The sequence below is a fragment of the Salmo trutta genome, chromosome 8 (assembly GCF_901001165.1).
Source record: "Salmo trutta chromosome 8, fSalTru1.1, whole genome shotgun sequence".
Lineage (NCBI taxonomy): Eukaryota > Metazoa > Chordata > Actinopteri > Salmoniformes > Salmonidae > Salmo > Salmo trutta.
Genome location: NC_042964.1, coordinates 50,112,393 through 50,133,485, shown reverse-complemented (window position 1 = coordinate 50,133,485; position 21,093 = coordinate 50,112,393).

Here is a 21,093-nt window from a genome sequence, read left to right as displayed (position 1 = left end):
ACTTGCCATGACTGTGCACTTTGAGCTGCGCAGTCTATGAATCCTGATATTAACTCCATTACTAAATCGATTTCCAGGCTTACATGATAAACAACCACGAAGGACATACTTAACCGTGTTTGAGCGGAAATGTTCATGATTCATCTCTCACCCAAAGAGGATTGTTCCATGACTATTAACAACATAGACCGTCAGTGTGAAATGAATCTAAATCAGAGACTTTGTCTCCCAAAATCAGTTTAATGTAATTACAGAGTATTAACACTCGCTCAAGGAGCATGGCACACAGCAGCATTACAGAGTGAGCCCCCTAATCCCCTGTCACATCCAACACACGACTTACACCGCTGTAGCCTCGCCACACTGGCTTCTGGCTTTGATGCCATCCTCAGTGCTTCACTGGTGTCTCTGGAGACTGCAGCTTGAAGCACAGCTACACGCATTAGTATAGAAATCAAAGACTGAATCATGACTGACATCAGGGGGAGAATCTCAATTGCATTTCCCTGATTCCTTGCGTGTTTCTCAAAAAACCATTGGATGAAAAGGTCGGAGGGGAGGGACGTCTGACCTTCTCATCCAATTGGCTTTGAGAAGGAGGCGAGAGGACCTGAGTTATTTATTTTTAATTTAACCTTTGTTTAACTAGGCAAGTCAGTTAAGAACAACTTCTTATTTACAATGACGGCATAGGAACAGCGTGTTAACTACCATTTTCAAGGGTAGAACGACAGATTTTTACTTTGTCAGCTCAGGGATTTGTCCTAGCAACCTTTCTGTTACTGGCCCAACACTCTAACCACTAGGCTACCTGCATCAATTGAGATTCTCCCTATACAGTATGTGAGTGGATGTCTCCACTGAGGCTAGCTAGCTCTGCATCTAGGGAGAAAGAATGAGGCCTGTGCCCGTTAACTAAACTGTGTCACACACACACACACACACACACACACACAATCTGTGCCACCACCAAAAGGTACCAGCCCACTCTCACTCCACTCTTGAAGAGATCGAGATGAGGTCATCATGCGTGCAGATTACTCCCTCTTAACGATTACATCACTCATGTCTCACGGAAACCCAGAGCCTCTCACAAGGCTTTACTTCGGGGCACTGAAGCACCGAGCTTAAACACATATTCTTCTTCTTTCATTACCATTTAATGAGAGAACACGAGTTCCACTGAGGACACAATGGTAGAATCAACGTTGTTTTCACGTCATTTCAATGAAACGACGGTGAACCAATGCGGAATAGACTTTGAAAGGACATCTGGGCCCAGTGGGGTGAATCTCCACACCTATGCGTTGGGGTTGAAAGTGCTGGAAAGCAAACCCTTTCAAATCGATATTGCACGACGAGTGATTTCAAAGCGATAGGTTGCAGATGTTCTTAAATGAAAACCATAGCGATGCAACGAGATGGGCAGAGGATATATCAGGGGAAACAGAAGATAATTATGTGCCGTGTGGTCTTGTATTTGCTGACGTCCCTTTTTCCTTGTCAACGGTCTCGTATTAATGAGTTGCAAAATAGGCCCGCAGCAAGACTGATCATCAAAGAGGCCATTATTACAGGAAAATGTCAAAACCAAAGGGAATAAGCTCACAGTCCGTTTTCTATTTGAAAATGTCCTTTGATTGCCATTAAACAATACTCTGGTGTGGAAAGAAATAACCCTCTGCAATATATGTCTTTGTAGCAGAATAAATGTTTTCTTCTCGACCAAACGCTCTATAAAAGGCAGGAACAATTTTCACAAAATATTGATACGGACAATGTTTCGAAAAACATTAAGAAATCAATGTAGAGCACATCTCATAGAGCTCCACATACTTGGAGAGCACATATTGAATCGTCAGCTCCAATGCACTGGAACACTGCTTTTAAACTGCAAAACATATTTAGCTAATTCTCCCAGGCCTCCTGGGTCCAACCCTGTAGGAGTCACCTTGTCTCAGTGTCTGGGTCCAACCCTGTAGGAGTCACCTTGTCTCAGTGTCTGGGTCCAACCCTGTAGGAGTCACCTTGTCTCAGTGTCTGGGTCCAACCCTGTAGGAGTCACCTTGTCTCAGTGTCTGGGTCCAACCCTGTAGGAGTCACCTTGTCTCAGTGTCTGGGTCCAACCCTGTAGGAGTCACCTTGTCTCAGTGTCTGGGTCCAACCCTGTAGGAGTCACCTTGTCTCAGTGTCTGGGTCCAACCCTGTAGGAGTCACCTTGTATCAGTGTCTGGGTCCAACCCTGTAGGAGTCACCTTGTCTCAGTGTCTGGGTCCAACCCTGTAGGAGTCACCTTGTCTCAGTGTCTGGATCCAACCCTGTAGGAGTCACCTTGTCTCAGTGTCTGGGTCCAACCCTGTAGGAGTCACCTTGTCTCAGTGTCTGGGTCCAACCCTGTAGGAGTCACCTTGTCTCAGTGTCTGGATCCAACCCTGTAGGAGTCACCTTGTCTCAGTGTCTGATCCAACCCTGTAGGAGTCACCTTGTCTCAGTGTCTGGGTCCAACCCTGTAGGAGTCACCTTGTCTCAGTGTCTGGGTCCAACCCTGTAGGAGTCACCTTGTCTCAGTGTCTGGGTCCAACCCTGTAGGAGTCACCTTGTCTCAGTGTCTGGGTCCAACCCTGTAGGAGTCACCTTGTCTCAGTGTCTGGGTCCAACCCTGTAGGAGTCACCTTGTCTCGGTGTCTGGGTCCAACCCTGTAGGAGTCACCTTGTCTCAGTGTCTGGGTCCAACCCTGTAGGAGTCACCTTGTCTCAGTGTCTGGGTCCAACCCTGTAGGAGTCACCTTGTCTCAGTGTCTGGGTCCAACCCTGTAGGAGTCACCTTGTCTCAGTGTCTGGATCCAACCCTGTAGGAGTCACCTTGTCTCAGTGTCTGGGTCCAACCCTGTAGGAGTCACTTTGTCTCAGTGTCTGGGTCCAACCCTGTAGGAGTCACCTTGTCTCAGTGTCTGGATCCAACCCTGTAGGAGTCACTTTGTCTCGGTGTCTGGGTCCAACCCTGTAGGAGTCACCTTGTCTCAGTGTCTGGGTCCAACCCTGTAGGAGTCACTTTGTCTCAGTGTCTGGGTCCAACCCTGTAGGAGTCACCTTGTCTCAGTGTCTGGGTCCAACCCTGTAGGAGTCACCTTGTCTCAGTGTCTGATCCAACCCTGTAGGAGTCACTTTGTCTCAGTGTCTGGGTCCAACCCTGTAGGAGTCACCTTGTCTCAGTGTCTGGGTCCAACCCTGTAGGAGTCACCTTGTCTCAGTGTCTGGGTCCAACCCTGTAGGAGTCACCTTGTCTCAGTGTCTGGGTCCAACCCTGTAGGAGTCACCTTGTCTCAGTGTCTGGGTCCAACCCTGTAGGAGTCACTTTGTCTCAGTGTCTGGGTCCAACCCTGTAGGAGTCACCTTGTCTCAGTGTCTGGGTCCAACCCTGTAGGAGTCACTTTGTCTCAGTGTCTGGGTCCAACCCTGTAGGAGTCACCTTGTCTCAGTGTCTGGGTCCAACCCTGTAGGAGTCACTTTGTCTCAGTGTCTGGGTCCAACCCTGTAGGAGTCACCTTGTCTCAGTGTCTGGGTCCAACCCTGTAGGAGTCACCTTGTCTCAGTGTCTGGGTCCAACCCTGTAGGAGTCACCTTGTCTCAGTGTCTGGGTCCAACCCTGTAGGAGTCACCTTGTCTCAGTGTCTGGGTCCAACCCTGTAGGAGTCACCTTGTCTCGGTGTCTGGGTCCAACCCTGTAGGAGTCACCTTGTCTCAGTGTCTGGGTCCAACCCTGTAGGAGTCACTTTGTCTCAGTGTCTGGGTCCAACCCTGTAGGAGTCACCTTGTCTCAGTGTCTGGGTCCAACCCTGTAGGAGTCACCTTGTCTCAGTGTCTGGGTCCAACCCTGTAGGAGTCACCTTGTCTCAGTGTCTGGATCCAACCCTGTAGGAGTCACCTTGTCTCAGTGTCTGGGTCCAACCCTGTAGGAGTCACCTTGTCTCAGTGTCTGGGTCCAACCCTGTAGGAGTCACCTTGTCTCAGTGTCTGGGTCCAACCCTGTAGGAGTCACCTTGTCTCAGTGTCTGGGTCCAACCCTGTAGGAGTCACCTTGTCTCAGTGTCTGGATCCAACCCTGTAGGAGTCACCTTGTCTCGGTGTCTGGGTCCAACCCTGTAGGAGTCACCTTGTCTCGGTGTCTGGGTCCAACCCTGTAGGAGTCACCTTGTATCAGTGTCTGGGTCCAACCCTGTAGGAGTCACCTTGTATCAGTGTCTGGGTCCAACCCTGTAGGAGTCACCTTGTCTCGGTGTCTGGGTCCAACCCTGTAGGAGTCACCTTGTCTCGGTGTCTGGGTCCAACCCTGTAGGAGTCACCTTGTCTCAGTGTCTGGGTCCAACCCTGTAGGAGTCACCTTGTCTCAGTGTCTGGGTCCAACCCTGTAGGAGTCACCTTGTCTCAGTGTCTGGGTCCAACCCTGTAGGAGTCACCTTGTCTCAGTGTCTGGGTCCAACCCTGTAGGAGTCACCTTGTCTCAGTGTCTGGATCCAACCCTGTAGGAGTCACTCTGTATCAGTGACTGATCCAACCCTGTAGGAGACACTCTGGCTCAGTGACTGATCCAACCCTGTAGGAGTCACTGGCTCAGTGACAGTGAGGACTTGGATGTGTCTACAGCAAGCTTCCACTGATCCCAGAGGCTCAGGGCTTAGGCAGACAACACAGAGGAGGCTAGCTGCTTTTTCCAGTGCAGAGAAAAGGGATGAGAGCGGAGGGAGCGAGTGAACGGAAATGGGTCCGATTTCGGCTGTTTCCCCAACGATGACCAGCGTCCCCCGTACACGTCCAAATGACACGGCTGCCTTGTAAACACTGTATGGAGATGGTTGACGGACACCTTGTGGCCACCATTATAAACATCCTGTCACAGATGGGGCCTGCCCCTCTGCCAACAGAAACTGTGGCCGGGCAAATATGGCCGCCGACTCGAGGTCAGGACAAATCGCTTGGCTGGCTCTCCCTGCCAGATGAGTACCGTGGCAAATATGTGAGAGAGAGAAGAAAGAGTGAGCATGTGAGTAAGTGAGAGATAGATAGAGAGCGAGAGTGCGAGAGAGACAGAGAGTGCGAGAGAGACAGTGTGCGAGAGAGACAGAGTGCGAGCGAGACAGAGTGCGAGCGAGACAGTAAGTGTGAGCGAGAGAGAGAGAGGTCGAGACGGGTGCAACAAGGAAAGCCTGACGAGTCGAGGAGGGAGGAAGGTTGGGAGCCATTGCTGCTTTTCATCAGTGGACAAATTGGACACCAAAGGCAACGTCAGCTGTTTCCAGCCTGGCTAATTAAAGATGTGTCTGAGGATTTATGACTTCATTCTCCTGCTTCTGGCAGCGTTTCCCAGGGGTTTGCAGAAAGATGACAGCCGCCATCTTTAAATAACAAACTATCTGCCGAAACGGATCGCACAATCCTGGTGCCGGCACGCAGGGACTACGTTTCCCTGCTCCATGAAGTCTGTCTGGCAGACATGACATGCCTCCGACTACGCCTGTTGACAAAACCATATTACAAGGCCGTTATTCACAAAGTCAAATGTTCCACGAAGAAGCCAGATCCATCTACTGGTGGTGCTTGTAGTTCAGCTCCTCTCGTGGTGAACAGAACAGGCCACAGATGTAGGACCTGTTGTTCAGGGGGGTGTAGCAGACACAGCAGTACACACCTGATCCTGACAGATTGGGGTCCACCTCTCTGTCGAGGTGTGATGGGAGACAGCGTTGTGTTTGGCAGATGATGAACAGTGCTTGAGCGAACACAGACTCCCGATGGGCAATGGCTCCAAAATAATGCCAAGTATCAGTCAGCCGGTATGGGTGTGTATGTGTAGTATGTACGTGTCTAGTGTGTGTATGTAGTGTGTATGAGTATGTGTGTGTATGTAGTGTGTATGAGTTTGTGTGTGTAGTGTGTATGAGTTTGTGTGTGTAGTGTGTACGAGTATGTGTGTGTACGAGTTTGTGTGTGTAGTGTGTATGAGTTTGTGTGTGTAGTGTGTACGAGTATGTGTGTGTTTGAGTTTGTGTGTGTAGTGCGCTCTACAAACGAGCAGCCTTCAATAAATGATGCATCAAACAACAGGTGTCAACAGCTGAGCGCTCTGTGACTGAGGTTGAAGAGAGAGAGGAGGGAGGAGACCCAGAAACCTGCCTCAAACGGATTACGGGGTCAAAGGTCAAGCCCACATCCACAGGATGCTCTGTTCTGCCTATTATGGGCTAGGACGACACACAGTGTCTTCTGGCAGGGATGGTTTGACTCCTCCCCTACTGCAGAGCCCCTCCCTCTTTTCCTCAATAATCCCAACTCCTGGGGTGTCCTCATAAATAAACATCTTCTCATGAATACAGTACGGCTGCGTCAATAATGTACCATATTTCCTACATAGGGCACTACTTTTGACCAGGGACGTGTGTTAGGTGCACTATGTAGTGCACTGTGTAGGGAATAGGGTGCCATTTGGGACCCAGCCTAGCTCTGCTGGTGAGAGGATGCAAATTACATTCATTCCTTTCTGCAGCAGGAGAGGAGGTAGAGGAAGGAGAGGAGGGAGAGGAAGGAGAGGAGGTAGAGGAAGGAGAGGAGGGAGAGGAAGGAGAGGAGGTAGAGGAAGGAGAGGAGGGAGAGGAAGGAGGAGGTAGAGGAAGGAGAGGAGGGAGAGGAAGGAGAGGAGGTAGAGGAAGGAGAGGAGGTAGAGGAAGGAGAGGAGGTAGAGGAAGGAGAGGAGGTAGAGGAGAGGAGGTAGAGGAAGGAGAGGAGGTAGAGGAGGTAGAGGAAGGAGAGGAAGGAGAGGAGGTAGAGGAAGGAGAGGAGGTAGAGGAAGGAGAGGAGGTAGAGGAAGGAGAGGAGGGAGAGGAGGTATGAGAGGAGGTAGAGGAAGGAGAGGAGGTAGAGGAGGTAGAGGAGGGAGAGGAGGGAGAGGAGGGAGAGGAGGTAGAGGAGGGATAGGAGGTAGAGGAGGTAGAGGAGGTAGAGGAGGGAGAGGAGGGAGAGGAGGGAGAGGAGGGAGAGGAGGTAGAGGAGGGATAGGAGGTAGAGGAGGTAGAGGAGGTAGAGGAGGTAGAGGAGGGAGAGGAGGGAGAGGAGGTAGAGGAGGGATAGGAGGTAGAGGAGGTAGAGGAGGGAGAGGAGGTAGAGGAGGTAGAGGAAGGAAAGGAGGGAGAGGAAGGAGAGGAGGTAGAGGAAGGAGAGGAGGTAGAGGAAGGAGAGGAGGTATGAGAGGAGGTAGAGGAAGGAGAGGAGGTAGAGGAAGGAGAGGAGGTAGAGGAAGGACAGGAAGGAGAGGGGGATGAATGGATACAGGAGGAAATGGTGTTAGAGTGGACTATGTCAACAGGCTGGAAGGACAGAGGGTTGTGGTCCTGTGTGTGGTGGCTTTGTTGGGTATGGTTAATGACAGGAGTGTTAGTCATTTAGCCATTTATATGAAGACAAATGTCTGGAATGACTGATGGAAAAACAACGAGACAAAAAACACCTCTACTATCAGGTACTAAATAATATAACTCAATGGCAGATATCCTCTACTATCAGGTACTAAATAATATAACTCAATAGCAGATATCCTCTACTATCAGGTACTAAATAATATAACTCAATAACAGATATCCTCTACTATCAGGTACTAAATAATATAACTCAATAACAGATATCCTCTACTATCAGGTACTAAATAATATAACTCAATAGCAGATATCCTCTACTATCAGGTACTAAATAATATAACTGAATAGCAGATATCCTCTACTATCAGGTACTAAATAATATAACTCAATAGCAGATATCCTCTACTATCAGGTACTAAATAATATAACTCAATAGCAGATATCTAATTTCAGAATTCACAACTTTTCTATGTATTATAGTTTTTTCCCCAAATTTTTCTAAAGATATTCAAGGAGCACTATTCAGGACTGAATGATTGACATGGCTGACTTATAGGACTGTCATACAGCAGGGTAAGAAGACACCCTGTACTCCATCACTAACTAGATGTACTTATCCAATCTTTGAGAAGTCAAGAGGGCCATAATATATTACAAATAATTGTGGCTTCCTTCATCGGGGAACACAGAAGTGCACAAACCATTGAACGTCCAGCCCTTGTTCCTACGTTGTTGGTGTTTAGTCCTGAGGGTGGCTTGCATGTGTTAAGAGAGAGGGGGAAAATCTGCCCGCCATCAAAATTACTGCGTGTGGTGATGGATACTGTAATGGAAAGCATCTCTCTCAACCACCCACTTTCACAAGAAAAAAAGGGAAAGTGTGTAATTTCCTAAACCACCGGAGAAGGAACCACGGAGGCCCGAGGGTGAGGAATTCCAGATGAGATGAGCAAGGAGAGTCGTCTGAGACAGAGACGGACAAAGAGAGAGAGGAGTGGGTGAAAGATGAGAGAGCGAGTGGGAGAGAGAGAGAGGAGTGGGTGAAAGATGAGAGAGCGAGAGAGGAGAGAGAGAGAGAGAGAGAGACACTAGAAGAGAGAGCGACAATGGAGGTCTATACTGTTGTTTATTAGTTCAATTGCCCAATAAATGTCTTGGTGGGCCGAATTTTTAAGGCTCTTAACCGGTTGGCATACGCCCACTTGGCAGAGGCGTCCTCGCTCCATGTTTGGTGTCTTCAGTCACGGCTGCTTCTAATGTGGTTGTTTACAGGGACCATCAGTGATGTTGAGACCAATAACTCATAATGACTTGATTATCCCTTGTTCGGGGCCATTATCATAAACAAATCAATCCAGCGTCCTCTAAGAGGGAAAAGGCTGGGGTTGCCATCCGCTCTGTGGAAATTCCATATTCAGTCAAACTGGGTGGAGACATCGGGGAGCCTAATGGCTGACTGCCTCTCTCAGCATTGATTCAGCGGTCAACATGTTATTCTGCTACAGACCAGTCAAGGGCTGGTAATAGTCTTGTCTTAGACAGTAAGTCCAGGTGCCACCAGACACACAATCAACACAGCGGGCAGGTTTCCCGGACACAGATTAATCTTACTCCTGGAAAAGGGTGTGCACTCACTACTTAAAGTCACTCTGGATAAGAGCATCTGCTAAACGACTAAAATGTCAAATGTAAAAATGATACATTCTACATTAAAAGTGCTTCTTAGCTGAGGAATAGGCTTCATCTGAGTCTGGGAAACCAGCCGAGTGCTCCAATGTAGGCCTATCATACACATTAAGACAGGACATACATACACACTTCATCTCATTCCAATGTCTCCATACAAAACCCTTGCACGATGTTGAGAAATAATCGCCAAATCAGTTGATCCACGGAGGGAAGGCAACGATCGGTACCGTCTTCCATTTCAAACATAATGACCAACTCAAATATCATCACCCAGCATACAATCTCCGGTCCTCTGCTAAGTGACTGCATACTGCAGCCTGTCAATTCCAGTTCTAATGATACACGGGCCATCTAATTGCACTCCTGGACGTTCCCCTGATTAGTGATTAGAGTTGCGTTTGAGGAAATAATTGCCATTGAATCAGAGTTGGAGGAGACGCTACGCTTCATGATGAAGAGGGGTCGCCGTGGTCACCAGGGAAGATAACAAATACCAGTGACACCACGGAAATCAAAACAACTAGAATAGAACCTGGTGTTCTTTATTCATGGCTTACTGTCTGTGTCTCGAAGGACGCCATCACCTCATAAATGCTTACACCATGCAAGCATAATAGATTTCCACAGAGGTAGACTCTCTATGAGAATTCCAATCAGGATTGTTGATATGATCCTGGGTTGGCCTCATTGTACAATCGAGCTTCCAGAGGTATACACATAGGTCTACAGGATTCTACAGACGCTCAGTTGAGCCTTTGCTAATTTCAGATAGCTTCACTAAAAATAGAGCCATTTTCCCAGCATTCTCTGTCCCTTGGGTGACAGTCTACATTTCACTGCAGGTCATCTTCCTCTTGTAAGAATAATTACCCCACTAAAAAGACCCCATTGCTATTGACCCTATTGCATGAAAGTATGATGTTTCAGACTGAGTGTTCTGTCATAGGGCTCTGTGACACCATAGTATTCTCTGACACATAGAAAAACCGGATTGATGATTCTCCATCGTTTAGATGTAGCGTCTAGCCTAACTCAATACGCACCAACACAGTCTTAACACAGGAGTCTGAAGGCTCTGAAGGCTCCTCCAGAGCATCTTGATATAGAGTACTGAATTGGCCCATCCCCCCTCCACCCATCCCACCCCTCCTCCTCTCGCCCCACCCCTCCACTCGGCCCCCATCCTCTCCACCCGGCCCCCATCCTCTCCACCCCCTTCCTCTCTCTCCTTCCCTCCCCCCACCACAGTTTGATGGTACAAGTGATGCCATGCTGATTGTTGCAAGAGAAGAAAAGTGGTTGTTTTTCTCTTTGTGTCAGCAACATTCCCTGGCCAGAGCTGAGGCCAATTACCCCAAGACACACACACACACACACACACACACCACCACGACCACTTACACAAGCAGAAACACACACAAAGCACGCGTGCACACACACACACACACACACACACCACCACGACCACTTACACAAGCAGAAACACACACAAAGCACGCGTGCACACACACACACACACACACACACACACACACGCAGAACTAAACACAATCAACCCAAACTCTGAAAATCACGTCTGCAGTGCAGGGGAAGACTTAAATTCTTAATGACATGTTGCATTGTGCAGTGAACAAAGGAAAACCTACATACTCTCTCTCACCAACCAGCATGTTTTATTATTCTGTACAATATGGTACACATTTTTCAAAACGTATAATAAACAAAGTCCAATATGTTGTTTCTAATGTTAGCTAGGTGGATAACATTAGCTAGGCTAGGGGTTAGAGTTAGGGGTTAGGGCTAAGGTTAGGAGTTAGATTAAAGGGTTAAGGTTAGGGGAATGGTTAGCTAAAAGGGTTAAGGTTATGTGAAGGGTTAGCTAACATGCTAACCAGTTGCAAAGTAGCAAGTAGTTGCAAAGTTGCTAAAATGCAAAAGTTGTCCGTGATGAGATTCAAACACGCAACCTTGGGGTTGCTAGACGTTCGTGTTGCTAGACGTTCGTGTTATATGCCAACACATGCACCCCGACCAACCACCCTACTTTATGTTTTGTCTTAAGTAACCTGTTTTATGTAACCATACCAACCGTAACATGTTATACTCATTTAACCTTCTGTCTTATGTAACCATACCAACCGTAACATGTTATACTCATTTAACCTTCTGTCTTATGTAACCATAACAACCGTAACATGTTATACTCATTTAACCTTCTGTCTTATGTAACCATACCAACCGTAACATGTTATACTCATTTAACCTTCTGTCTTATGTAACCATACCAACCGTAACATGCTATACTCATTTAACCTTCTGTCTTATGTAACCATAACAACCGTAACATGTTATACTCATTTAACCTTCTGTCTTATGTAACCATACCAACCGTAACATGTTATACTCATTTAACCTTCTGTCTTATGTAACCATACCAACCGTAACATGTTATACTCATTTAACCTTCTGTCTTAAGTAACCATAACAACCGTAACATGTTATACTCATTTCAGTGTCCGGATTTACATTTTACAATGTTACATCTAGTCTATGAGACCAAGTTGCTCACACACACACACACACACACACAAAATGCAGTCTGGGAGTAGATTAGGTTTTGGCAGGGTCTCAGCACTCCGACGAGAGGGGAGAGGGAGTACGAGGAGGCCACTGGGTTAATGAAATGGGTTGAGGAGGCCTTTCAACACCACCAACTCAAGTTCAAGATCAAAACAAAGATTTACCTCTAATTGAAATTAGATTGTCTATTGGCGAAACTCCCAGTGGACAGCAAGGGGAATTAGTGAAGCTGGGTGGGGCTGTCAGGGTCTGGGTTGGTGTGTGGAGGGTAATGAAGCTGATATGGAGTTTACAGTCTTGGGGTGGAGGGTAGAGGAGCTGATGTGGAGTTTACAGTCTGGGGTGGAGGAGCTGATGTGGAGTTTACAGTCTGGGGTGGAGGAGCTGATGTGGAGTTTACAGTCTTGGGGTGGAGGGTAGAGGAGCTGATATGGAGTTTACAGTCTGGGGGTGGAGGAGCTGATGTGGAGTTTACAGTCTGGGGGTGGAGGAGCTGATGTGGAGTTTACAGTCTGGGGTGGAGGAGCTGATGTGGAGTTTACAGTCTGGGGTGGAGGAGCTGATGTGGAGTTTACAGTCTTGGGGTGGAGGGTAGAGGAGCTGATATGGAGTTTACAGTCTGGGGGTGGAGGAGCTGATGTGGAGTTTACAGTCTGGGGGTGGAGGAGCTGATGTGGAGTTTACAGTCTGGGGTGGAGGAGCTGATGTGGAGTTTACAGTCTGGGGTGGAGGAGCTGATGTGGAGTTTACAGTCTTGGGGTGGAGGGTAGAGGAGCTGATATGGAGTTTACAGTCTGGGGGTGGAGGAGCTGATGTGGAGTTTACAGTCTTGGGGTGGAGGGTAGAGGAGCTGATATGGAGTTTACAGTCTGGGGGTGGAGGAGCTGATGTGGAGTTTACAGTCTGGGGGTGGAGGAGCTGATGTGGAGTTTACAGTCTGGGGGTGGAGGAGCTGATGTGGAGTTTACAGTCTGGGGGTGGAGGAGCTGATGTGGAGTTTACAGTCTGGGGGTAGAGGAGCTGATGTGGAGTTTACAGTCTGAGGGTGGAAGAGCTGATGTGGAGTTTACAGTCTGAGGGTAGAGGAGCTGATGTGGAGTTTACAGTCTGAGGGTAGAGGAGCTGATGTGGAGTTTACAGTCTGGGGGTAGAGGAGCTGATGTGGAGTTTACAGTCTGGGGGTGGAGGAGCTGATGTGGAGTTTACAGTCTGGGGGTGGAGGGTAGAGGAGCTGATATGGAGTTTACAATCTGAGGGTAGAGGAGCTGATGTGGAGTTTACAGTCTGGGGGTGGAGGAGCTGATGTAGAGTTTACAGTCTGAGGGTAGAGGAGCTGACGTGGAGTTTACAGTCTGAGGGTAGAGGAGCTGATGTGGAGTTTACAGTCTGGGGGTAGAGGAGCTGATGTGGAGTTTACAGTCTGGGGGTAGAGGAGCTGATGTGGAGTTTACAGTCTGGGGGTGGAGGAGCTGATGTGGAGTTTACAGTCTGGGGGTGGAGGAGCTGATGTGGAGTTTACAGTCTGAGGGTAGAGGAGCTGATGTGGAGTTTACAGTCTGGGGGTAGAGGAGCTGATGTGGAGTTTACAGTCTGGGGGTAGAGGAGCTGATGTGGAGTTTACAGGCACCAGGGGAGCTAGCGGTTGTGATAAAATGTTCATTGGGTGCATCCCAATTCCTCAAAGACTTCTTTGAGGGTGAGGGGGGTGGTGGAATGACCATCCTTCAGTGTGTGTGTATATAGAATCTCGCTCCAGGTATACAATCCTAATAAAAAGGAAGACGATTGTAGTCCCAGGAGACTGGAATTGTGTGAGGGACTCCGTAAGCTCTTCCTACAGGCTCCTTATCAGACCCCACCACTCAGAGGATCATCCTACTCATTGGAATTAAGATTTTGCGTGGCTGCTGGCTCCGCCATAAGTCTGACTTCATCTCCCTCCTCCATAAATGTGTAATGTACCTGCTTCAGCACTTGCCTTTGGATGCAAGTTCATTTAACAGTGCTGTGATTTCTCATCTCAGAGTCGCTCCTAAGCAGAGAAGGAGACGAGGCCAAGATGGAATTTGGGGCCTGCATTCTCTGCTTTTAAAAGCACATCCATTCAACGTCAATCTCAACTTTGCCAACAGAGACAAACTAAACATGACAGTGGGATACACCGAGTGGATAAAACATTTGGAACACCTTTCCATGACAGACTGACCAGGTGACTGCTATGATCCCTTACTGATGTCACCTGTTAAATCCACTTCAATCAGTGTAGATGAAGGGGAGGAGACAGGTTAAAGTAGTATTTTTAAGCCTTGAGACAATTGCGACATGGATTGTGTATGTGTGCCATTCAGAGGGTGAATGGGTAAGATAAAATATTTAAGTGCCTTTGAACGGGGTATGGTAGGTGCCAGGCGCACCGGTTTGAGTGTGTCAAGAACTGCAACGCTGCTGGGTTTTTCAAGCTCAACAGTTTCCTGTGTGTATCAAGAATGGTCCACCACCCAAAGGACATCCAGCCAACCTGACACAACTGTGGGAAGCATTGGAGTCAACATGGGCCAGCATGCCTGTGGAACGCTTTCGACACCTTGTAGTCCATGGCCCAACAAATTAAGGCTGTACACACTTCCACCACGCCCTCACCCCCATCCTACCACATGCATTCTAAAAGATTATCAATCTATCACACAACAATATTTATTTTACCAGGTAAGTTGACTGAGAACACATTCTCATTTACATCAACGAGCTGGGGTATAGTTACAGGGGAGCTGAATGAGCCAATTGGAAGCTGGGGATGATGAGGTAGGCCATGATGGTATGAGGGCCAGATTGGGAATTTAGCCAGGACACCGGGGTTAACACCCCTACTCTTACAATAACTTTTTTAGACAGGAAGAGTTCCTCCTACTGGTTCCTCAACACCACTTACAGCAGCATCTGGTCTCCCATCCAGGAACTGATCAGAACTAACCCTGCTTAGCTTCAAAGGCAAACCAGCAGTGGGATGTAGGGTGGTATGCTGCTGGCCAAATACAACATATCAAACATAATATATCAAATATAACAAATCAAACATATAAAATATAATATATCAAACATATCAAATATAATATATCAAATATATAAAATATAATATATCAAACATATAAAATATATCAAACATATCAAATATAATATATCAAATATAACAAACATAACATATCAAATACAATATATCAAACAAATCAAATATAACATATCAAATATAACATATCAAACATATAAAATATATCAAACATATCAAATATATCAAACATATCAAATATAATATACTGCTCAAAAAAATAAAGGGAACACTTAAACAACACATCCTAGATCTAAATGAAAGAAATAATCTTATTAAATACTTTTTTCTTTACATAGTTGAATGTGCTGACAACAAAATCACACAAAAATAATCAATGGAAATCCAATTTATCAACCCATGGAGGTCTGGATTTGGAGTCACACTCAAAATTAAAGTGGAAAACCACACTACAGGCTGATCCAACTTTGATGTAATGTCCTTAAAACAAGTCAAAATGAAGCTCAGGAGTGTGTTTGGCCTCCACGTGCCTGTATGACCTCCCTACAACGCCTGGGCATGCTCCTGATGAGGTAGCGGATGGTCTGAGGGATCTCCTCCCAGACCTGGACTAAAGCATCCGCCAACCCCAGGACAGTCTGTGGTGCAACGTGGCGTTGGTGGATGGAGCAAGACATGATGTCCCAGATGTGCTCAATTGGATTCAGGTCTGGGGAACGGGTGGGCCAGTCCATAGCATCAATGCCTTCTTGCAGGAACTGCTGACAGACACCCGCGACAATCAATGCCTTCTTGCAGGAACTGCTGACACACTCCAGCCACATGAGGTCTAGCATTGTCTTGCATTAGGAGGAACCCAGGGCCAACCGCACCAGCATATGGTCTCACAAGGGGTCTGAGGATCTCATCTCGGTACCTAATGGCAGTCAGGCTACCTCTGGCAAGCACATGGAGGGCTGTGCGGCCCCCCAAAGAAATGCCACCCCACACCATGACTGACCCACCGCCAAACCGGTCATGCTGGAGGATGTTGCAGGCAGCAGAACGTTCTCCACGGCGTCTCCAGACTCTGTCACGTCTGTCACGTGCTCAGTGTGAACCTGCTTTCATCTGTGAAGAGCACAGGGCGCCAGTGGCGAATTTGCCAATCTTGGTGTTCTCTGGCAAATGCCAAACGTCCTGCACGGTGTTGGGCTGTAAGCACAACCCCCACCTGTGGACGTCGGGCCCTCATACCACCCTCATGGAGTCTGTTTCTGACCGTTTGAGCAGACACATGCACATTTGTGGCCTGCTGGAGGTCATTTTGCAGGGCTCTGGCAGTGCTCCTCCTGCTCCTCCTTGCACAAAGGCGGAGGGTAGCGGTCCTGCTGCTGGGTTGTTGCCTTCCTACGGCCTCCTCCACGTCTCCTGATGTACTGGCCTGTCTCCTGGTAGCGCCTCCATGCTCTGGACACTACGCTGACAGACACAGCAAACCTTCTTGCCACAGCTCGCATTGATGTGTCATCCTGGATGAGCTGCACTACCTGAGCCACTTGTGTGGGTTGTAGACTCCATCTCATGCTACCACTAGAGTGAAAGCACCGCCAGCATTCAAAAGTGACCAAAACATCAGCCAGGAAGCATAGGAACTGAGAAGTGGTCTGTGGTCCCCACCTGCAGAACCACTCCTTTATTGGGGGTGTCTTGCTAATTGCCTATAATTTCCACCTGTTGTCTATTCCATTTGCACAACAGCATGTGAAATGTATTGTCAATCAGTGTTGCTTCCTAAGTGGACAGTTTGATTTCACAGAAGTGTGATTGACTTGGAGTTATACTGTGTTGTTTAAGTGTTCCCTTTATTTTTTTGAGCAGTGTATATCAAAAATATCTGAATGCAGATTCCTCATCATACTGAGAAGGGACTTATGGGACTTGTATATGAGACCTGTGCCTCAGATGAACACATTAGCATGAGTCAGCTCTTTACTTCCTGCTCAAAAGGCCCATTAAGGCACCTCAGGCCATTCTTTACAGGCCACCAGCCTGCCAGTCAGGCCCAAACAGCTGTAGTTTCCAGCTACCTTCACGGGCCGCCAGCCAGCGAGCCAGACACAAACAGCTGTAGTTTCCAGCTACAGTCACAGCTTCCCTCTTCATTTAAGCTTGTGGTATTCAGTGACATTATCTGGGCCAAGGTTGCACATATCCAGTAGGCCAGCCGTTCTTCCCCAAGGCAAATTTATCTAGGCCTAAATTCATTAGAAAGCAATTCCTTATGCGTGGCAGCTGCTCTATGGGATGGGGACTCTATGACAGGGTTTCCCAAGCTCGGTCCTGGGGCCCCCACTGGCTGTATAGTGCTAGGGCAAAAAACAAAATGTGCACCCATGTGGGGCCCCAGGAACGAGTTATGGAAACTCTGCTCTGTGGGATGGGGACTCCCATTCTCTTCATTCAGCCCAGTGTTGGCCACAGTCACAACCAACTGTAAGAAGGAGTGCATTATTCGTCATGACAACCTAATTCACTAGCATCCGAGAGTAAACTTCACAAGCCATCAGTGTCAGGGTACTTCCCCACCTCCCCCCTTTTAACACTCAGAAGTGACAAATCAGCTCCCGCTCGCTCACTCCCTCTGCACGGTGGCGCACTCGGTCTCGGCTTCAGACTCGTTATTCCCCTCTTCATCACTTCAAAAAGAAAATGAGTCTTTTCAGCAGTCTCTGTTTTCCTATATACACACTGAACAAAGATATATTTGACTGAGTTACAGTTCATATGAGGAAATCAGTCAATGGAAATAAATTAATTAGGCTCTAATCTATGGATTTCACATGACTGGGAGTACAAATATGTATCTGTTGGTCACAGATACCTTCACGGTATTTTTGCCCATTCAAATTGCCATCGATAAAATGAAATTGTGTTCCTTGTCCGTAGCTTATGCCTGCCCATACCATAACCCCACCGCCACCATGGGGCACCCTGTTCACAATGTTGATGTCAGCAAACCGCTCGCCCACACGACGCCATACACATGGTCTGCGGTTGTGTGGCCAGTTAAACGTACTGCCAAATTCTCTAAAACAACGTTGGAGGCAGCTTATGGTAGAGAAATTAACATAAAATTCTCTGGCAAAAGCTCTGTTAGACATTCCTGCTGTCAGCATGTCAATTGCACGCTTCCTCAAAACTTGAAACATCTGTGGCATTGTGTTGTGTGACAAAACTGCACATTTTAGAGTGGCCTTTTATTGTCCCCAGCACAAGGTGCACCTGTGTAATGACCATGCTGTTTAATCAGCTTCTTGATATGCCACACCTGTCATGTGGATAGATTATCTTGGCAAAGGAGAAATGCTCACCAACTGGAACGTAAACAAATTTGTGCAGAACATTTTAGAGAAATAAGCTTTTTGTGATTATGGAATATTTCTGGGATCTTTTATTTCAGCTCATGAAACCAACTCTTTACATATTGTGTTTATATTTTTGTTCAGTGTAGTTTGTTTTCACTCCCTCTTCTCTTTACCCACTACAGTAATCTCATCTGGCCAAAAACAGAGAGAGCTGTTTGTTTGTTTTAAGACATTTTGGGCAAAATATAATCTAATCCTAGATAAGGCTGAAATCAAAAGTACCAAATCATCAGTTAAATTTATAAAAGCCTTTTTACATCAGCAGATGTCACAAAGTCATGTCAACTCTCAATTCAAAATGCCCCCCAAAACCAGGTTGTGTTGCCTTTCGCATGGTTCAGGTGCTTGCTCTCTTTTGAGTCCACTTTCCTAGGACCACAATTGTTGCGCACATTCATAGTAAAAAGAGGCAAGAAGAATCGCAGCAATCTGTAGAACACAGTAATTATATCACAAAGACAGGAACAATCACAGCAATCTGAAGAACACAGTAGTTATATCACAAAGACAGGAACAATCACAGCAATCTGTAGAACACAGTAATTATATCACAAAGACAGGACCAATCACAGCAATCTGTAGATCACAGTAGTTATATCTCAAAGACAGGAACAATCACAGCAATCTGTAGAACACAGTAGTTATATCTCAAAGACAGGAACAATCACAGCAATCTGTAGAACACAGTAGTTATATCACAAAGACAGGACCAGGCTAATGAATGTGAACATTGGATGGCTTCCTTCCAGGTGGTACTCACGGCACCATTAATCAAGTGAGTTTCCCCCTATATGACAACAAAACTAATTGATGCTGAAAAGAGAGAATGTCACAGCTTTCTATTGTCTCCATTAAAACACGTCTGCGAGTGCAATCTAATTCACTTGAGATATCTTCACCACTCGTTGATCTCACTGAAACAGTGATCTCCCTGAAACAGTGATCTCACAGTAGCCAGTGAGATAGCCAGCCATCAGCGACAGTAGTCAGCGAGGTAGACGGTAGGAACGGAATGATCTCAGCTAGACTGAAAGAATCCTACTCAAGTAGACAACCTTTACTTCAGAGAAAGAAAATGGCGACCGGTACAAAGTCGTCATCAAGGCAAAGGGTGGCTACTTTGAAGATCTTAAATATATTTTGATTTGTTTAACAATTTTGGGGTTACTACATGATTCCATATGTGATATTTCATAGTTTTGATGTCTTCACTATTATTCTACAATGTAGAAAATAGTAAAAAATAAAGACAAACCATGGAATAATCCAAACTTTTGACTGGTACTGTTTTTATATATCTGTATTAAACAATGAAAAGTCTGTCTAAAATGAATTAAAATGATCTATATGACAATGCTACATAGCCTACAAGGATAGACAATTACACACATTTTCATAAAACAACAGATTTACGAGTGCGCTCCCATAAAAAAGACGCACCGGTAGCCGTAGCGTGTTATTGTAGGTCAATCAAAGCGGCGCTACAGTCTGAGGCTCCACGTGTAGCAAGTGAAGCGGAAGATTTCCAATCAATGCAAAATGGAATTAGAAGTTAGCTACATGAGAAGGACGTTGTTTCATATGAATAGTGTTGTTGTAGACATGTACACCACGGAGAGCGCAGAAAAATAGCCTAAATTAGCCTTGCTACTTTAGCTAACTAACTGGCTACTGTAGCTAGTTAGCTTCTTTACAATGATTTGATACAGTCACTACCATTTGGTATGAGAGAGAACCTATTGCAGTCACAAGTTTGTCTAACTTGCGCGAGTCGGTTTGGCTGCTTTCTCTCTCTCTCTCCCATGCCACACACCAGCCCCTGATCCTCCCCTACCCTTCTGCTGAAACAAGCAGAGCGCAGTGCACCGGCTCCCTCGAGTAGTGGCGCGAGTAAGTCTCCTTGACGGGGGTGTTCTTTAAAACACATGAATTTCGACTATCCGGATAACGAAAAAATATGATAATATTCGATTAGTGAAATCATGTTCTCAACAGGTTAAATAAAAGTGCCCTCGGATCCAAAAAAGTACCTCAGGTAACAGTACTTTTACAATATTAAGAAAAAAACGAAACATTACCAGCTGCTACCTGATAGATTTGCTAGATTGATGTCAGCAGTGTCATGGAGCATTGGCGCTTATAGGAGGCCATCAAAGGCGCGTCCCAGCAGTATGGGCTCAAGGGACTTGTGAGAGTGAAGCACAGCCATGTGCGTTCAGAAGGGAGAGGTAGTAACTACAACACGTATAGCGACCTTGTAAGAGCGTCAAGCCTCTGTGTAATGGATAAGGTGTTGAACAGACAGGCCGCAGAGACCCAGATCCAATTCCCAGTCGAGCTACCCGCCGACTTTGCTAGAATAGTCTAACGACATCCGTTTCATAGTAGGCTATTGATCATCATCCGTAGGCTAGGCCTATGATAATTCCCTAGCGGAAATATTCCGTTTGCAATTCGAACATGTCCATGGAATTGGAAATGACTTGATAACCTGTATCCAATATTTGAATTTGAGATCCATTAGAGATGTTGTTTGCCATAGACATGTGCCAGCAAGGGGTTTAGTTCAGTACTGGAGTTTCTACTGAAGTCCTGGAAAGAGGAGACAGATGCCTGGTTTTAATGTCTCTGGTCACATCCAGGAGCATCTCGCTTGTTACTCATGGTGAGAATTCCGCCTGCCTTTTGTATTTGCATGTAATGAATTAAAATAAAGCAGCATTTATAATTCCATCCACAAATTCTGGTGATGGGGATATAATTGTGAGAGAGGAAATAACATCACGTGAGCTTATTTATTTGAAATCCATAACCATGAAGTGATTAAGACATGCGCATTGCTAATTATGATAGGAGAATTACATGCGTCTATAGTTCTCTTCCCCAATATGATCTGTTCCAAACTCGACCCCCTGCAGAGAACGAATCAATGCAAACACTGGAGCGG